This window comes from Pelodiscus sinensis, chromosome 2 (genome assembly GCF_052426305.1).
Source record: "Pelodiscus sinensis isolate ZL-2025 chromosome 2, ASM5242630v1, whole genome shotgun sequence".
In the NCBI taxonomy this organism is placed as follows: domain Eukaryota; kingdom Metazoa; phylum Chordata; order Testudines; family Trionychidae; genus Pelodiscus; species Pelodiscus sinensis.
In genome coordinates this window covers 195,427,879-195,448,904 of record NC_143053.1, presented here as the reverse complement: position 1 = coordinate 195,448,904, position 21,026 = coordinate 195,427,879, and the positions used below count along the sequence as shown (strand labels likewise).

Genomic DNA, 21,026 nt, shown 5'->3' with positions numbered 1-21,026 from the left:
CTACTTACCATTTAATGTATTTGCAGAAATCCAAAATAGCTTTTACATTAACAAATATATTTAATAAAGAATACACCTTAGTATAGCAGATGTTTTCCTTATCACAGGCTGTGGCCAAGTTTAACATACCAATGACACATTTTAAAAAGAGAAATCTTCTATTACTGTAATTACTGACAAATGTTCTTATTTCATTTGTGTTTAAAGTAAATTTTTATTATTTATAATAAAAGCCATATGTGCAACAGTATAATTATCCTATAATTCAGTGTTTATAAATAAAAAATGTAACTATAAGCAGAGTTTCACCTTACCAAGACCAGACCAAATGAGGCAAAAAAATCTTGCTTCACTTCAGGAAATGTGCTCAGTCCCTTCTTCACCCTAAAGTTAAAGATATAATGGCAGATTTTAGCTTCATGTAAGCAAGACCAGCATATATTCTAGTCACTCCCAAGAAGCAGCCTGGAATGAAAATACATGAACGTACCACACTATTGCCTAGCAGCAATGGTACTGACCTAGGATGTAGGAAACCCAGGTCGGGTCTCCTCTTCTCCTGTGTAGAACAGAGTTTTTCCAACCCAATCAGGGAGAGAAGGGACTTGAATACCTCTGCCTGGGCTAGTAACCTAACTATTCAGCCAGTCAACCTCTATGGCAAAGCTTACCCAATAAAAGTTTTGTAGCTTTGATTAATCAGCATCTTTCGCCAAATTGTCAACAGATCCAGTCAGTTTCTGCTATGCAAAGCAGTAAGGATGCAACTAAGGGTGAGGAACAAACACTCAACAGAGCCCTGTTCTCTGTGCAAGATTCCTGAATAGCTTTATGCAAGGAGCACAGTGAAGACAAGCCAGAAAATATAAATACTAATGTCTTCGAGCACTTGGAGGAAGCACAGACTTATTCAAAACAAGGGAATATTTATCAAAGTTAGCAGGAGTATCAATCATTTATCAGTCATAGGTAAAAGACTATAGACTAAGGATGTTAAGGAATAGCCGACTATCCGATAAACAAATGCTTATTGGATAGTTGAGTCGACTAGTCGCTCCTCCCCCCCACTTCGCTGCCTCTATGAGATAGAGGCAGCAGAGGGAGCAGGGGAAGGGTACTTCAAAGAGACAGTGCTGCACAGCTGATCCTGGACTCAGTGCAGAGCTGCCCCTTTGAAACACCACAACAGCATTTCAAAGGGGCAGCACCACACAGAACCCAGGAACAGCTGTGCAGCAATGCCCCTTTGAAACACCGCTGCACATGTAGCCCACGGTCAGCTGGGGACTTGCTAACTGACCCCGGACCCCATGAGGCATTTCCGTGGAATCGGGAGTTAACTGAGGAGTCCCCAGCTGATCCCAGGTTCTGTGGAAATGCTATGCGCAGAGCCTGGGGTCAGCTGAGGAGCCCCCACTGACCCCAGGTTCCATGTGGGCACTTCTGCTTTGAAATGTACAAGAGCCCCTGCTGGGGACTCTTGTACATTTCAAACCTGGCACACTGCGTGCAGTTTGAAGCCAGTGGGAAGTCCCGCTGACTCTGGGCTCCACACGAGCGCTTCCACTTTGAAATGCACAAGAGCCGTTGGGCTCCTGTGCATTTCAAAGTGCATGAAGCCCAGAATCAGTGGGATTTCCCTCTGGCTCAGGCTGCACGCAGAGTTCCAACTTTGAAATTCACAAGAGCCCCTGCTGGGAGTCTTGTACATTTCAAAGGAGGAATGCAGAAGTGCCTATCGACTAGGTGAGTAGTCGATGGAAATTCCATCAACTACTCGACTAGTAAATTAATCAATATTTAACATCCTTACTATAGACCAGGTTTCTAAAAAAGAACAGTTCCGGTTTAGGTTAGGGATGTAAAATCCCATTTAATCAGTTAACCGGTTAAACATTATGTTTAACCCAGATAACCACTTAAAGAGGGTCAGCTGGCCTGGAGTGGCCTCCCTGCTGAGGGCAGAGGCTGCTCTGACCAGACTAGAGAGCTCCTGCCCATGGCATACTGCTCCAGCTAGATCAGGCACGCTGTGGATGGGTGCTGCTCTGGCTGAGCTGGAACCCGCCCCCCCCCCACACCCACACACACCAGTGGCAGGCACTACTGAGCTGCTCCAACCCATGGGTTAACCATAACCGATAAGCATAATCTGGCCTGTATGATGCTTACTGGTTAACCATTCACATCCCTTTCAAAAGTGCTCAGCACTCAACCAAGGTTGGTACCATTTGTACTGGTAGGTTTTGAACAAATGTTCCTAAGACTGGAAATTCAATAGGAGACACTGAAGTCTCAGAATTTGATCTTGCAAGTAAGAAGATTTCAGGCTTTTCAAGCCAAACTACTGAAGTTTGCTAGGCAATATCATGGGGCAGTGGTCCCAAACGCGATGCCTGCAGGTGCCATAGCACCTGCCGGGGCATTTCTGTGCCATTCTTGTGCCCTGAGCCCCGGAAGCGCGCCCAAGGCCAGCTCGAGCCATTCCTGCGCCCCGGGCATTGGGCGTGCGACGCATGCGTGGTCCCACCTCCCAGCACGCTGCGCACCTTACAGCTGCAATCGGGCACGCAGCACCTGATGGCAGCTCTATGGGGCACCACGCAGCCCCAGGCACATGGCACCTGATGGCAGCTCAAAGGGCGCCACGCAGGCTCCGGTCCTGGGTGCGCAGCACCTGATGGCAGCTCTAAAGGGCGCCTCGCAGCCAGGTGCGTGGAGCCCCTTACAACTGCTGGGCAGCTGCCTGGGGCACCTGATGGCTAGCCCCCCTGTAATCCGGCCCTGCACATGGCACGTAAGCAGCCCCGCCCCCGCGTGTGCGGCCCCACCCCTGGATGTGCGGCCCGTGAGTGGCCCCACCCCCGGCAGTCCCAAAAGGTTGGGGACCACTGTCATGGGATATCAACAGAAATGATTTGCACTGTGTCTTGTCAATTTTTTTAAATCTAGCAAAAAGTATCCGGTCATATGTATTAAAGGAACCCCTATCAAAATCAGCTATAGTGTGCATTTGTGGAGGGAGAGTCAACAGGAAATGTTCCCAAAATATAGCTTTAAAGTAAAATTAAACGTGACAAACTTCTGGAAGAAAAGGATTTACAAAAATCACAATTGCTAGCAGTTAAGACGTAAAAGGAACCAACTCATATGACACAAGTTAATGAATGGGACTAAATGCTTCCAATACTTTTCCAAGACTGCTGATGAAATGCAAATGTCAAGAACAGATCTCAAATATGACTCACAGGAAATATCTAGAAACATAAAATCTCATGAGGTTTTTATAAATAAAAATGTAAACCAAACAGAAATAATTTGTTACATCATGTCAATTATTTTTGCTATGAAAAAACTTAAATTTATCTGACCATATTTACTACTATAAACCTTCTATTCCTAATGTAAATTTGAAATCATTAGCAATTCAATCACAATAATCTAAATGACCAGTAAATAGCCAAAATAAAAGATAAATTCAGTGTAGATTTTACTTTGTGGCTTAAAATTGACAATACATTTCCTCAAAGAAAAATTGAATTATAGCCTGAAGGTGGTTTAATTTGGTACAAATTTTGAATAATGTCATATACATTTCCAAAGCAGATGCTAAGAGACTCTACAAGGACACTAGGCTCAATCAGAAGCCAGATTAAAGTTCCATCTGGAACCTAATAGAACCACTGTTCTATTACAATTACCAGAGTCAATAATGTCATATTCTATGATTGTGCAACACACATCTCTTCCTCTTCGGAATATAACTATCCCTGTCCCACAACCCAAGCAAGCACCTCCTAAATATGTCAAAAAAGAAACTTTTTTAAGCAGTGAGAATGTGTATCTATGATTAGGCTAATATGACATTCCTCTCAACACTGCTGTTATTGTAAATAACTAATGGTGAGTTTAAGTAGTTCCATGTAATTTAACAGTATTCTCAAGAGGCAATTAATGTGAGACTTGGTACCACCTTTACTCAAATACATCGTACAAAAACTGTGTCCATGCATCATTCAAATCATAAGTCTTCCAGTATCTGTGATGCTCAAAATCTCAGCAAAGCCAAAAATAAATGCTTAAAAAATATAATTAGAATCTGAAATTTAAAGTGCACTCTCAGAAAACAGAGTATGAACCTGAGTTATCCAACATCCAGGTTGCCCATTTTGTCACAATGTCCCTCATTCCACCCCCAACATGCCATTCTAAACAAGCTCTGCCCTAGATAAATGCGTTTTCGGTTGTATCCTTTGCTTGTCTACACTTAAAGCAGCAAAAAGAGAGCAGGTCCTATACATGTAGGCAGTAACTGCACACCACAGTTAAAGCAGGCTGTGTACGCATTTGTCACTCAAATGTTTAGATAAACATGGCACTGAAAGGCTCTGGCAGGGTACAGACATCGAGAAAGGCTCTGGCAGCAGGATACTACACTGTTATAAAATTGCATACTAGAAGTGTGAGGTGCTGTTTGGGCATGTAGAGAGCCATGTAGACTGTATACTCTGCTGATTCAGGCATATAGGGAACTCCTGCCACCTCATTAGTACCTCCCCATCTACTAGAGATGTTAAATTGTGTTTAAGTAACCGTATAAGCACTGAAAATTTCAGCGGTTACATGCAGGGGGTACATAGAAACTACACAGAAAACATTACAGAAGTAAATCGTAACAGACTCTGATACAGTACTTATTAAACATAAACCTCCTTAAAATCTACCATTTTAACAAAAATATGAACTGAGTAATTCATTATATAAATAATTACATCTCATTTCACACATTTGCAAAGATTCAGTTACAGGTATATACAGGCAGTCCCCGGGTTACGCGGATCCTACTTATGTCGGATCCGTACTTACAAACGGGGCTTTTCTCGCCCCGGAGGATGCGGGCGGCGGGACCGCCCAGACGCGCCGCAGTCCCGCCACCCGCGTCCTCCGGGGCGAGAAAAGCTGCTCCGTGTCTCCCTGGGAGATGCGGAGCAAAGCCGCGGAGGACGCGGGCGGCTGGACCGCCCAGACGCACCGCGGTCCTGCCGCCCGGGTCCTCCGCGGCTTTGCTCCGCATCTCCCTGGTCTGCTGGGGTCGCCTCCACAGCAGACCAGGGAGACACGGAGCAAAGCCGCGGATAATGTGGGCGGCGGGAACGTGGCACGTCTCTGTCCCGCCGCCCGCCTCTCCCTGGTCTGCGGGAGGGGGGGGGCGCAGCTAGTGTGCTCCCCCCCCCCCAGCAGACCAGGCTTTTCTTGCGGACTCCTGTGGTAGAGCAGCTGGGGCGCTACTGGACCAACCCAGCAGCACCACAGCTGCTCTGTCCCAGGCGTCCAGATTCAGCTGCTGTTGAAACTGATCAGCGGCTGATTCCAGGAAGCCCAGGGCAGAGAAACTCCAGTTCCGACTTACGTACAAATTCAACCTAAGAACAAACCTACAGTCCCTATCTTGTATGTAACCCGGGGACTGCCTGTATCCATTCGAACACACAGCTCAAAAACCACAACAGTGGTCTGCTTCCAAAGCTTAAATAGCATGGTTGAACTATAGCAATGTAAAACCGGAACATGAAGCGTTGCACTTGGAAATTTCAACTAGTTTAGAAAGCTGCAGCACATCTTCTCAACAACACAAGCTACAGGAAACACACTAAAACCTGTTTTCCACTCTTTACATTGCCTTCCCATGAGTGAATCATGTTCACGGTCCTGGTCCTCATTTTAAAGGCCCTCAATGGCCTGTACCCAGGATATCTAAAAGACCACCCAAAGCTGTGGGATGAAGGCCATGGTTGAGTACTATGCGCCTCAGGCAAAATGGAATTCTCTATCACAGGGATAAAGCTTGTCTGTGTGGGACACAGAACTTCTTAGGACTGATCTATGGAATTACCTTTCTTAAGAACTAGGGAACTCCAAACCTCACCTTTCTCCCACTTCAGGAGCAAGGAACATTTCTCTGATAGAGAAATACTGTGACAAGGTCCGATCAGAAGGTTACAAAAAAGTACTCCCTTTGACATTTGGGAGCTGGGTGGGCACATCTAAAGGACCTCCCTCCAGCCTACAGGGAGGATCCATATAATCCAAAAGACCAAGTGATTATAGAAGACAAATAAAGAAAAAAAACAGGGACAGGTGTAGAGGTCAAAGGACTAAAACAAGGGAATCGGATGGGAATACTGAGCAGAGAACCCCAGAGAGCGCACACTGTCCCTCAAAGGCCTTGAGAGAGCCAGCGGAAGCTGCCCAGTGGAATTCAGCCCAGATGTATGAACGGATAGAGAAATGAAATTAAGCCCCTAGTTGCAGGCGCCTCCTTCAGTCAACCTCTCCTCCCTGGTCTTACAAATCGCCAGCTTGCCTACAGTCAGGCTGAGGTCCCGCGACTTTGTGGGGTCACGGATGGGGTGTACCTAAATTAAGAGGTGAGTGGAGAAGTGCAGCCAGAACCTCAACAAGAGGTCTGCCAAAAAAGGGGCTGCAACCTGGTGCACTCAAGACAGATGTGCGCCAGGGTGTCTCTCATGCCACAGAAATGGCAAGTGTTGGCATGGTTTATCTGTGTTCCCAAGTACATGCCCATGCTCACAGCGCCATGGAGGATTCTCCAGCAGGCCTCAGAAGGAAGGTGGAGTAAAGACTGACCCATAAGAGCACCAATAAAGGGTGGGGAGCCAAGAGATCCTATGTAGGCAGCTACTATTACAGGGCCCTGGGCTGCAACCCAGAATAGAGGGTGGGCCCAACGCACACTTCCCCATTTTCGTTCGGGAAAAGATTGTGGAGTTTATTCTCCCCTTATACCATACACTGGCCCAATGATGAAAAGAGCTCAGACAAACAGCAAACTAATGCCCTAAGCGTGGGGTCTAAAACTGAGGGCTGCTGTGAGCATCTGATGTAAGCAAAACCTGTCAAACCACAAGATCCACTGAGTACAAGTGGGAGCTTTGTCACAACACATAGCAACAAATTTTAAAGCAACAGAAAATCACCCTACCAAACCAAGACACTTGATTTCACTCACTTCTCAAACACACGATAAATATTTCTCAGTCTCACTCCATCTCAATGCTATCTTCTGTGTCGATTTTTGCCTCCACATCCTCTATCTTTGTCCCACAGTTACCATTTTGTTACTGATTTCTAACTGAAAATGCTATTCCAGGATACCAGTTAGAAAGCTAATTTGAAAGCAGGTGACATGGTAAATCCAGCTTTTATGTCGGTCTTCTATCCATTTCACTCTTATTCCTATTTCAAAGAGAATTTGGCTAAAAACCTATGGAATACTAAGTGCACTGCATCCATGGAATTTTTCACATCTATTATGGCAGTAATATCTACATAGAACTCCAACAAATTAGATAAGCATGACCTGTCATGCTTGAAACCAAGTTGGCTATCCTTAGACTGTTTTTCCAGATGTACTTCTACTATAGCGTTAAAATAATTTCCAAGAGATTCTCCATAACAGATGTTAGGGTCACTTGCCCTATGGTTTCTGATGTTTGTTTGTTTTTAAATGCAGAAGTTGCCATTTTCCAACACTTCGGAAAGTCTCCCAAATATAACATACATCTAAAAACACATTTAAATGTTGGTCCTTGAGTATTTCCATTTGTATTCATGTCTATTCAGAATAGCAGTTTAGTCTACTTTGTGTGATTCCATCCCTTTAACACTATTATCTCCAAGTTGTCTAGTTAAGCAATGGACATCCTAGGCCTAGTGAATGGGCTATATGAGTGACCTTCTTCCTCACAGTGGGCTGCAAGCTTGTCATAACTAAGACAGTCTCCTGGGATAGGGTAGTTTTGCTAAGTGTGCTTGAGTACCTAGAATTTGCAGGGTGCCAATTAAACTGTAGCAGCACTTTCAATGGATACAGAGGGAACACATGGCTCTCACAACCACTGTGTGCAATGAACAAGCACCTCACTTCACATTGCCTTGGGGGGTGGGTGGGTGGGTGTGTGTCTGTCACTTTACCCATAGGAAAAAAAAATACATAGATGGAAACCAGTGGAATCTGGCAACAGTAAACAAAATATCTTGTGGGTGACGCATACAACTATAGTGGGTCACATGTCCACCTGCACTAATCGTGATCACCTAATAGGGAAGCCTCCACTCTCCTCAAGAACGGAGGAGGGAAATATTTGTTACCTATTAATTTTCTTTAAAATCTTCAATATCATTGCAGGAAATAGTACCTTGCTCCCAAAACAATTAATTCTCTCGTTTACGACATTCCTCTAACAGAGGAAAACTGAAATTTCAAAAGCAATGGTAGCATATGAGCAACCACCTAAATCAGATTTTTTTAAATCTCTAATGCTATAAACTAAAACTTTATATTAGTGATCTAATTGATACAGCAGAGTGGTTTGCTTTGATGTAGAAGATCTCAAAGGAAAAAATGAGAAGATAGGAAAAATGTACCTTCCCTTTCTTTCATTTTTTTAACCCAGCCCAAATGTCTGGACTTTTCAAAATATCACATTTTATTTTCACTACCAGGTCCATGAAGTGGACATTTATAGGCAGGGCTCGGCAAACTATGAAATCTACTCGCCCGTGGCGAGTAGATTACAACCTGGAAGAGCCGGGTTCGGGCGATCTGCGCATGCGCAGATTGCCAGACAGTGTGGCTGGCGAGCGGGGCTCGCCGCGGTTCGGCGAGCCGTGTTTATAGGTATATGTAAAAAGTAGGAACTAGATCAAATTTCAAAGAATGAATATAAACAAAAACCACAAGTATGTAGGTGCAAAGCTGGAAAGGCTAAGGCACAGAACATTGTCATGTTAGCTGTAAACATAATGAGTAACAAAAAAAATCTACCAATACATTAGCAGCAAGAGGAAGACCGAGGACAGGGGAGGCCTGTTACTGTTTCTCCCCTCTATTAAGTAACGGAAAACGTGGAAATGGCAGAAGTGCTTAATGATTTTTGTTTGTTTTCACCAAGCAAGTTGATGGCAATTGAGCATATAACATAGTGAATGTCAGTGAAAATGAGGTAGCACCTGAGATTAAAATAGGGAAAGCACAAGTTAAAATTTACTTGAACACATCTAGTGTGTCTAAGTCACAAGTACCTGCTGAAATTGAAATGCATCCTAGAATACTCAAGGAGCTGACTGAGGAGATAACTGAGCCATTAGCAATTATCTTTCAAAAGTCATGGAAGACAGGAAAAATTCCAGAAGACTAGAAAAGGACAAATATCGTGCCCATCTATTAAAAAAAAGGGGGGGGGGGGGAACTAAGGACAAACTGTGAGACTCCAGACCTGTCAGCTTAACTTCTGTACCCAGAAAGATAATGGATCAAAAATTAAGCAATCAATTTGCAAATCTCTAGAAGATAACAACAGCAAGGATTTGTTAAGAAAAAATTGTGTCAAACCACCCTGTCAACTTTCTTTCACATGGTAACAAATCTTGTGAATAGGTGGGAAAACTGTAAACGTATATCTTTATTTCAGTAGGGCTTTTGATACAGTCTTGCATGACCTTCTCAAACAAATTAGGGAAATATAATCTAGATGAAACTACTATAAGGTGGTGCATAAGTGGTCAGAAAACTGTTCCCAGAGACAAGTTATCAATGGTTTACAGCTATAACGAGCAGAGTCCACAGCGCTCAGTTCAGGACCAAGTTCTGTTCACTATCTTAATCAATGATTTAGATAATTGCACAGAGTACACTTATAAAGTTTGCGGGTGATACCAAGCTGGGAGGGGTTGCAAATGCTTTAGAGGATAGGATGAAAATTCAAAATGATCTGGACAAACTGGAGAAATGGAAAATCACTGCCTAGGAAGGGGTACTGCAGAAACAGATCTGGAAGTCATAGTGGGGCATTAGTTAAATAGAAGTCAAAAGCATAAATCTGTTGCAAAAAGCAATCATTATTATCAGATATATTAGCAGCAGTGTTTAGGGATGTCAACGTATTAACCAAATCCTGTGGAGCCGCCTGTTCTCCCTCCCCCGTGCTGCTGCCTATCAGAGACAGCAGGAGGGAGGGAGCAGGTGGGAACTAATATGCATGGGGAGCCAGCTTTCAAGCCATCTCTCTGCATGTGCTGGCTCCCCGTGGAGCTGTCTGCCTTCCCCCATTGCTGCCTCCTGCAGAGGTGGGGGGAGAAACCAGGGGAGGCTGCCACAGAGCAGCCTCTGTCCGCAGCAGGCCCAGGCTCACCATGGACAGAGGCAGGTCTGTGAGATGCCGGCGCAGCCTCTGTTTGAAGGAAGCTCGGGCCTCCTGCAGATAGGGGCTGCTGCTGCCCTGCACTGCTGACTCTGTATCAGAAGGCAGCAATGTGGGGCAACAGGTGGGAGCCAGTATGCACAGGAAGCTGATTTTTTAACCAGCTCTCCTCGCAGACCAGCTCCCACCTGCCATCACATGCTGCTGCCTCTGATAGAGAAGCAGGAGCATAAAATGGCACAGGGCCCACAAAATTGGCCTGGGAGCACACTGGCTGCCAACCCAATTACACACTAATATCCCTTGCTGTGTTGTAGGAAGCCACAAGAAATCATTCTTCTGCTCTACTTTGTGCTGATTAAGCCTCAACTGGAGTATTGTGTGCAGTTCTGTGTGCCACATTTCAGGAAAGATGTGGACCAACTGGAAAAAGTCCAGTGAAGAGCAACAAAAATGATTAAAAGATTTAGAACTTTTAAGGGAGGATTAAAGGAATTGTGCTTGTTTACTCTGGAAAAGAGACGACTGGGGGAGAGGAATACTAGTTTTCAAATACATAAAAGGTTGATAGGAGGATGGAGAAAAAAATATTCTTATATGAGGATAGGGCAAGAGGCAACAGGCTTAAACTGCAGCAAGGGAGACTTAGGCTGGACATTATAAAAACTTCCAAACTATCAGGCTGGTTAAGCACTGAAATAAATTGCCTAGGAGGCTGTGGAAATTCCATCCTTAGAGATTTTTAAGCACAGATTAGACAAACACTTGTCTAGATCAGCATTTCTCAATCAGTGGTACAAGTACCCTTAGGGTACTTGAGAGAAGTCTGGGGGGGTATATCAACAACTGAAATTGGGAGAAAACTGAATTTTTGTTTTAAGTTTTATAGTGCTTTTTTATTTTTGTACTTTTTACACACAAAAATTTCATTGCCCGCCCGGCTATGATTGAGTTGTTTAAACAAATGTGTTGCAATGGTAGAAAAAAAAAGTGTGTGTGTGAAAACTGTAGGTACTGGGGGTACTTTTTTTGAGGGAGGGGGAGAAGAGGGACTTTATAAAAAAGGTTGAGAAACACTGGTCTAGATTAAAATCCAGTTCTGTCATGAGTTTAGGGGACTGGACTAAATGACAAACTGAAATCCCTTCCAAGTCCTATGATTCTATTATTTTAAAAATTCACAGAAATATAGTTTTAACAAACATGAAGAGTTTAGTGGTAAATAACCACCTCTAGTGTCTTTCTGTAGTGGCTACAAGGTTGAATATAGATGACCAGATAGTCACTTGTTAGTCTTCTGACAAAGAAGTTTCCACTATTCTTTACCCAAAAAGATTCCATTGATTTGGTTGAATGCACTTCAATGGCACCTGAAATCTCCTTCCCTGCACTCAAAGAAGCGATCCTGTTCTGCTCCTTAACCTGTTTTAAGACTATCTGCAAGATGCAGGGGATTTAATCAAAAACGGGCTCCTGGACTTACTGCTTTAGAACTTAAGATTTGTAGGTAGCTCCATACTTTCATATTCCTCTGGTGAATCACTAGATTAGTGTTTTCTGTGCTAGAAAAGCTTAATGTGGAAATAGCTTCAGGAAACAAGAAGGCCAATGACAAAACCACAGGGCTATTCTCTTCACTTATAATCCAACGTTTGAGCTACTAGTTGCTGCAAATTTTATTGATCCCTAGAGTGGCCAATTGCTTCAATTTAAGCAGCCAACACACAACCTCTGCTTCCTTAATTCAGCTGCCAGCAGCACTGTGATCTTGATAAAAGTTCATGGAATTGTAGTCAGGGCAAGCAAAACAGATTATGGTTAGCACAGAATAACTAAATTCAGGTACATATTGAAACTAAAAATGAATGTATGCTGATAAATTTTAACCCAAATTAGGACTTTGTTCTGAAGCTTGATACCCTTGGAAGACCAAGAAAAAAGTTCCGTCTTCAAACCCAAGACTACTTGCAAGTTTCCTGTGATTCTTAGGATGGTGAAATAGATTAAATAAACCCTTTTACACTTCTAATCTTCTGGAACTGGTGCTGTGACTTCAAGAAGGTAGCTCCTACTGGTTTGTATTTCGTGCTTTTTTGGGTTAATCAGATCAGGAAGACTGAATGAAAGATGGAATCTAGGTCACACAAATTAGTCTTTTGGATCCAGGCATGAAATAAATAAATCCTATTTTTTCCCTCAGTATTGGGGATTTGTGAATTGGCTTCAGCAACAAGGTGATTTGTGATGCTCCTCTACTCTCTCTCTTTGGTAACAAAAGCTGATTAAACTTCTCTTCAAACTGAAGTAAAGCTTGTTGCCCAAACTGATGTTCCTAAACTCGTACCTATGGAAACCCATCTGTGATCACTTGTGGGACAATAATCCTGGATCTTTGGAGTGAGACAGAAACTAGATTTTCTTGAATTCTTTCACATGACAGCTTTCCCCTTAAACTGAAGGGCTATTTAATGAGAGTTGAATCTTACTTTGTAAATTACCTTTTTGCAAAGGAGACCTCCCAATCTAGAAGTCCCATCCGAGTAATGTGTCCCTAGTCTCTGTTTCTCTGGACGTGGGTGACAGGGGAGGAATCATGTGAGGATTACCTGTTGTGTTCCCTCCATCTGGGGCATCTGGTATTGGCCACTGTTGGGCAGACAGGATAATGGGCTGGATGGACTGTTAGTCTGACCCAGTATGGCCATTCTCATGTATATAACTGCATTATATTTTTGAAGTTTTTAAGAAGTAAAATGCATTAGTTTTTTGTGCAAACCTGCCCAATATAATCGGAGGGCAGTTTTTTTTCCCTCCCCTCCAATTTCTCCTCGCTCTCTGAAAGCGCTCTCACTTCTCCCTTTCTAAATTATCTTTCACTTATCTCCCTCTGCTGCAGGTCTCATCTAGTTTCTTTCTTCTCTTTCCTCATCTTACCTATCTCTATCCCCCCACCCCAATTCCTCATACTGGAGGTAGGGGGACCAAAACAAGACTCTTTGCAGACAATCACTCTAGATATGGCTTCCTGACAGAACAGGAAGAGAAACCAGCAGGTGACAAGATGAGTTGAAATTTAAGTCTAGATCCAGGGTGTTTCAGAAATTGAAAGAGGACTTCGCGTTGCTGCTCTCCTGTTCCTTTATTGTGTCATTGCCTCTGACTGGTCATAGCAGGTGAAACCCCGGTACCTCTCTCAAACAGCGGTCTCTTCTCCCTCCCCCCCCTTCCAAGTCAGGAGTCATCTTAGTAGTTTGAAGTGAGCTTTACTATAGTTATCATGGAGAAAATACGGTGGGATGCATTCCTTCAGGTAGCCACTTTTAAGAATGCAGAAATAAAAACATCCCTCATTGGTTGGACTCATGCACACTTCTCTGGATCAACAGAAAATAGCTGAATTTTACAGCATTACTCAGACTTCCCTTCTGTGTACATCACAAACTGCAGCTTGCTTACATGTGCAATGAAAAGAGAGCTAACGAAAATGGGGTTTGAGGCAAAGAATAATTCTCTCTCCAACCTGAAGAAAGTTTAGGCAAACTTGCCTTTGATAATCGACGGAACAAGCTACACTGCAAGCATCAAGGGATGGTATGGGGATATCTAGCAGGTGCTGCAGTTTATCACAAAACCGTCTAAAATAATTGGAAGTGACAACCAGCACTACCACAAATGATTTATTAGTCTTTCACTCAGCTTTTCAGCTTCCTCAGGGCCAGAATAAATAATTTACCAACTCTGTATCTTCCAATCATTAATTCTTCCCTGTGCATCCAAACTGCATTTAACTCTGCTGGGTTCAGCTGAATTAGAAACACAATATGAAGATCCCCTTCCCCCCACACACACACTCCTTCAAGTATTGTATTATCTGACTTTATCTAAAGGTAAAATTATCAATCGCTATTTATATCTGGTGATAGAAAAATTTCAAGGATTAGAACTGGTAACTAATGTGGAATCAGAATAAAGTTAAAAAGTCAAACTGGAGGGACAGCAACAATGAAACTCACAGTGGGTCAGGAGTGTGTCCAAGATACAGATATGAATTCAGCACATTGATCAGTATTATCGCGCTGATCCATGAATTAGTACCAGCATTAGAGAGAAACTGTTAATGTACCCTAAAAAGGAAACATGAGACACAGCCATTGAATGGGACATGGTTGCAGAAGCAGTAACATTAAAAAAATATAATCGAGAGACTAAAGTATTCTCGCAGCTATAGTAATAGACCTATGGAAATATCTTAATTATTTAAAATATTTTTAATTAACTACAGTATACATTTGATAGGTGAGTGTCTTTTCATTCAAAGCAAGGAGAGTGAAAAAGAGTATTATACAAGGCAGATACTTAGGACCAAGGAGCATAAAACTATAGTACGCTTTCAAATTTAGAGTATATAAGGTACCATATTTCTATTAATTATGTAGAGAAAACACAGAGAAAACAAAATCACACCCCAAATCCATTTTTGATGTAAGCTAGACTTGTCTCATTAAATCAGCATCTATGATTAAAACAGAGATCATTTTTGGTACATAATGTATTGCATTGTTAGAGCAGCATCTGTTTGTTGCACAGCATAACACATTTTTCAGCTTTAAGAAACTGTACTCACATGAAAGAAACCACCCCAACTTTGATGATATAAAAAATATTTTGCTTCCAAATGTATTTTTGTACAAATGGGTTAACAACATTAATGTGCTAATATTTCGCATTCTCAGAAGAAGCGTCAAGCTGTTGGAAACATACAGAAGAATTTCATGGTACTAACAGCTTTCTTTTCAGTCCTATGGGACTGAGACAACTCAAACTTTAAGTGCTTAGAAGAAAAGCTCTGTAAAGCTATGAAGCCTAATCAATAGGGCTTTCACCAAATGATTATACAGTCTGAAATGAAATAAATTGGTCATAAAAATGCCTTACCCTTTTTCTTCTCAATCTCAATACAGGGAAAATTACAGTATGAACTACATGAAGTCCCCCCCCAAAAAAATCCAACATATAAATTACATATATGGTTTTTTTTACACTACTTTAAATACTACACACATCTTATATTAACCATTATCTCAGATGAAAAGTGAACATAAAACATTTGAAAAATTATCTGGCCCTTTAAGTCCTTTTCATAGATATCAATTATTTCTGCATTTTAAAGTTAGGATTCTAAAATTTGTATTTCAACTCTGAGATAGCAAGGTCTCCTTCCTTCAGTTCAGCTCTAGAACTTTAACTGCTACAAATGACCTGAACATGACATCATTAACTGAATACTAACAGCTACATACTGGTAAAAGGGTCTTAAAAAGCCCCTCCAAACCAATAACAAAAAACAATGCATTTTGGCTGCAAAATGAAACTTAAAGAAACCGAATTAAAAGGCAAGAAACTGCCACACTCAATGCTTTTCTCAAACAGTGTAATAAAAACTGTACTTAGGCTCATAACATAAGCGTACCTTGAAAATATACCAAAGAAAACTAACATATAGGAAAGGTGCACACAGACTACCCAGACAGCAAGAATTCTGCTCAGTGAGCCAGTTCTTTACACCAAATGCGAGACTTCCAGTCCCAGTATTGGCTGGGAATGCATAGTTGCAAATTGCATCACGCTCATGTTGCGGTTCTCAAACTGAAATAGTATCACCTGCTGCTGGCTGCTGAATACTACTGCACAAGACCAACTGCTACAGTCCTCTGTTAGTTCCAGCTCCACTCCAGATTCCAGCTCTGCTGCTGTCAAGAGTTGATAACAGGTGAGCCCTCATCTACCATATTGCTTATTCCTCCAGTCCACACTAGCCAGCAGCAGCCACATGTAAATAATTTCTATCCATCAAGGCAGCATCCCATAGTTATTGTCTTTTAATCCTACAAAAGGCAAGTGAGCCAAACATTTGACAGCGTGGAATTGTGAGTATCTTTTTCTTTTTACTACATATCTTATGCATGTCCATCTGAATGTGTTTGTGCAATAATTCCTCCTAAACACCACCACATTTGGTAGCAACTTTCTGTTATCCTAACTTAAAACAAGGTCAGGGTTGGGTTGCGCCAGGACAAAGGGATGTGCTTGGAATTCAATTATTTCTCATAAAATGGAAAGGGCAGGAAGGACAGTAATACTGCAGAATGGCCAGGGAGGCAGCAACACGCCAGAGATGGTGAACAGGACAGCTATAACCCCATTCGGTCTGCAGGGGCCGAGGGGAGAAAGGGAGAGTGATCTACTATATATCTCAGAGAGTCCTCCATCCAAGGGATGCAGCAAGCAGCAGCAGCCGCCATGGACAGGCACTTCTCACCCTGGCCTCAAGTTGCTACCATGAGAGGGGGCTTGAGTTGTCCTCCTTCCCCAAGGTGAAATTCTTATCCCCCAGTGTCAGCTCAGAACAATGATTTAAATGAAGAAATACAAAATTTGAGTTAAGGACCCACGCAACACTGGTTAAGTGTTCTAGGTTTTGGGGTTTTTGTTGTTGTTTTTTAAATAGAGAGGTTAGGTATATGGTATATTTCTCCAGTAAAGAATTCCTCTTTTTGTGAAGAATAATTCAGGCCTCCCTAACAAGACTTTTCCCTCTCGGTAGATAGTACTACATCCCTTCATACCAGCTTCATTTCCCTTCATACCTTATATGCGTGCAAATTACTCACTGTGGTAGCCATACAACCACAGTTTTTTATATCAGTCAAGCTCAGTGTGATTTTTTTCACATCTCTCAGTAGTTTCCACCCTTTACATTCACAGACCATTTGTATAATTCAAGTAAAGTATGAGAATGAAGCCAAGGGAGAAAATATTTAGGAACAAATCCTAACTCATAGCATTTTTCATCTTTTAATCTCACATTGGCGTAAAAGGTGTCATCTCCATTTTGCAAAGCAGAAAATAGAACATAGATCTATCATCACACTGATACTCCTATTCACATTTCTTCTTAAATAACTTTGTTCTAAGCTCAAACACCACAAAGCTATTTCCTCTGTAAGGAAAGAGCAATCAAAACAGATTTGATATATTGTAATGTCCTCCAAAGTAAGTTGTCAGGGTGTATTACTACAGAGAAAGCTCAAATGAGATTTTAGAAAAAAACCTAAAACAAGAGAGAAAATTTTATTTAGGAGAGCATGCTTAGACACATTCTTCCCAGACACAAATTTTCCATCTATTTTACTAAATCCCTTGCCAAATAAGCTCTATAAAAGAATATTTGTAAGGACATCTGTAACTTTTAAGACACACTACTATTTTCCAGGCCACTTAGGACCACAAGATATCAAACAGTTGAAGAGATTTCTTGGCTACTTACCAGATGGTAAATCCATGCTTAAGCCACATAAAACCACCTCCGTGAAAGTGTAAAGCCACCTGAAGAATCTAAAGTGGTGTAATTTCTTGTTAGGAACAGCCTGCATCATGACATGTCCCTAATAAAACAATCAAATAATGAAAGTCTTGGAGGCCTAGCCAAAATACCTTCTCCTCGAGAGACCCTCCAGAATTATCTTTTAGTTTAAAGTGCAAGCTATTTATTCACCTACTCAGCACAGGCAGGCTACCTGTTTTGAAAAGTCTGACTCTTGACAAATCAAATTCAGGAGAGGAACCTTGTTATTCTTACTTAAAGGGAAGGAAAAATCACCCTTGAAGGATGAAAAGACTGTATAGGTAGAGTTAAGATAGGATTTGGCACTACTTTGAAAAGCGAAAGGAGGGCTATCATGCAGGAGAAGCTGGCCTCATTTAGATTTTGTTCTGGCAGAGAAAAGATCTGTTCCTCTGGCATAAGCCAGACAATAGATTCTCCAGAATTATGCAAGGCTGCTAGGATCTTCTTTGTGCAGAAGAGATAAAAATATATTAATGTAAATTGCTTATTCATGTTGCTTTATGTGACAAGATCAGGACCCTGTCAACAAGTATGCTAAGCCTAAGTGAAGAATAGTTCTAATTTGTATCAAGAGTTTTTCCCCCTGAAAGGACTGTCTCATATCTGTATGGTACCTACAATGGCACCAGATGCAGTAGTCACCAGCAGGCCTCAACATGTATTTTGCCCAACTGGTGGAAGAATTAACCCATGTGGAACTGGTGGAATGTTGTGGCTGACTGAGCTGATATCACTACTTTTGAGCTTCTGATCACTCGAAAAAACTAAAATTTTGGTCCTTTATAACACAGAACAGGATGAAATCAGAGGGTTGCTAAACTAACTCAATTTCTTGAACCTGCTGTTTTTACTCAAATTGTTATTCTTGACAGAATAGAATGATTAAAGGTCTAGAAAACATGGTCTATGAGGGAAGACTGAAAGAACTGTGTTTATTTCGTTTGGAAAAGAGAAGACTGATAGGGGACATGATAATAGCTTTCAAGTACCTTAAAGGGTGTTACAGGAGGGAGGGGAAAAAATTATTCTCCTTACCCTCTCATGATAGGGCAAGTAGTAATAGGCTTAAATTGCAGGAAGGGAGGCATTGGTTGGACATTAGGAAAATCTTCTTAATTGTCAGGGTGATTAAACTTTGGAATAAATTGCCTAGAGAGGTTGTGGAGCCTCCCTTAATGGAGATAGTTAAAAGCAGGAATGATCTAGAACAGGAGTGGGTAATGAAATGGTGGTGATTCGCCAGTTAGCCCCTGATGGGCCGCTGCCACTATACTTACCTGCACCGCCACAGAAACAGGAGATCACAGCTCCCATTGGGTGGGAACTGTGATTCCCCCATAACTGTGGAGGTGCAGGTAAATATGGTGGTGTAGGGGCCTGACAGGTGCTAATCCTAGTGAGCCAGATCTGCCCTGTGGGCCAGTATTTACCCACCTCTGATCTAGATGGTGGTTGGTCCTGCCCTAAGTGCAGGGAACTGGACTCGATGACTTCTTGAGGTCTTTTCAAGTTCTAGTATTCTATGATTCTATAAATTCTCCCATCACAAAGACTGAGATGGAGGAAAGAAAGGAGAAGAGTTTGTTATCCTTTTTCTCATATTTCCCAACTTGCTTTTTAGTGTGTCCCCATTTGATCCTTCCCTATTGTAGCCAGACACAAGAGCCCCATCTTGTTTCCCCCCCGCCCCCCAGAGAGCAAGAGAAAGGCAGTCAGCCTTTGATGCCCTGGGAACACAGGTTTGCTGCCTGTCCCTGACTCTACCATAAACAGAAACCAGACAGTAAATGGGCTAGCTGACGACCCGGGGCCTCCCGTCGCCCTGATGGCTAGTACCAGTAATTGACACGCCTGCACTGTCCCAGGAGAGGAATCTTCGCCCATCACATACCAGAGGTGCCCATTGTCTGCATTTTCCCAGGTGTAAATTATGCTTTGCACCCTTTGTGGGAAACTTGGCATTCAAAGCCATTTTTCCTAATTGGCCACTTGAGCCCAGGAAGAAGCCTACATGACCCAAGGGGTATAAAAGAGGTTCAGCAGCCCACCCTATTTGAGCTCCAATCATCTATACCTGCTGGCAGGTATTGATTGTCTCCCGAGGTCTGTGGGATGCCCAACCTCGCCCTACTTCTTCCCGAGGGATTGAGAGAAAGACGCTGGCCACGCCAAGTCTGGAACGCAGGGGTGAGAATATATACCTGCTATGTGTATTTTGCATGCATTTAATAAGAGCTCAGAGAACCAAAAAGGTTTCATGGTACCTGTAAGTGACTTATTAGTGTAATTTCTGTCCTGTCCTTTGTAGTGGCTGTGTTATCTGTAACACAGCAGTAGCATTTAACAACTAAGTTTACCCTGTAACAATAAAATAGTAACTGTTTAAGCTTTAACCTGACTCCTTCAGTTGCTGTAACAGAACCAAGCACAATTTAAAAGAACTTCAGCCGGTCATAAGGGACTCACTGCCCTGACCGTCGGCTGACACCTATGCAACTGAAAATCTCTCCTAAACTAGAACATTTCTGCTTGCCTAATCATAATCTGACAGTTCTGCAGGTGGCGATTTTGTCACAGGCCAGCTCAAGCCAAATTCACAGAGAAAGCTTGGAATTACATTACATACACAAATTCAAGTCATATGCTAATGGACTCCATCTTGATTTAGGTTGGTGGGGACTCTACCAATGAGGGTGCTAATAGCTTTCTGAGTGGTATCCTTCCTGTCTTAGCAATCTATCTATTGACTTTGATCTTTACCTGCTTAGGTTTAGTACCCATTCTCCAGACACTTAAAGAAAAAACAGGAAGGGGGATGGGAGACACAGCATCATTCCCTCCCTCCCCGCCCCTTTCCCCTCTCCTATTTATTTCGAGTTTTCAAATCCCCTACTCATAACTCCGGTCATCTGAAGAAGTGGGCTGTGCCCACCAAAGCTCATGATACCATCTACATGTTTTGTTAGTCTATAAAGTGCTACCAGACCATTTGTTGTTTTTTTCAATTTCTTGAACCCGCTTTTACTCAAGTTGTTATTCTTAACAGATCTTTCACGAGTTATGTTAATTATTCTTAAACTTAAGTGTACTACCTTAAATTGGCAGTTGTTTAAATCTCTATTAAGTTCTCCGCTTTAATCAAACTATAATTGTCATATGACTCATTGTGTGTTCTGAGTCTATGAACAGAGAAAAATAAAAGTACAGTAGAATACTGTACTCTGTTCCATGAAGATCAAATCACAGAAAAGTAATTATGTAAATATATATAATATTACTCACAGATGTGCACTTACACATATAGAATGTTTAATTTAACTGACATCTCAAACTTGTAGTCACAACCAGATATCAAGGTTCCACATTACCAGGTTGTGTGGGTTTTTTTTTTTTAA

The 21,026-nt window shown here is 42.1% G+C and overlaps 1 protein-coding gene across 7 annotated transcripts in view; it reads right to left on the bottom strand.

Annotated features, from left to right (window-relative positions):
* TBC1D5 (TBC1 domain family member 5) overlaps nucleotides 1-21,026 on the bottom strand; it is a 525,247-nt gene that overhangs the window by 452,589 nt on the left and 51,632 nt on the right. For 6 of the 7 annotated variants that reach the window (XM_075922103.2, XM_075922104.2, XM_075922102.2 and 3 more), the window contains one exon: nucleotides 315-384. The exons of the other annotated variant lie outside the window; for it this stretch is intronic. The gene's annotated coding sequence lies outside the window, so the exon portion shown is untranslated. The remainder of the gene's footprint in view (nucleotides 1-314; nucleotides 385-21,026) is intronic. 7 annotated transcript variants of the gene reach the window in all.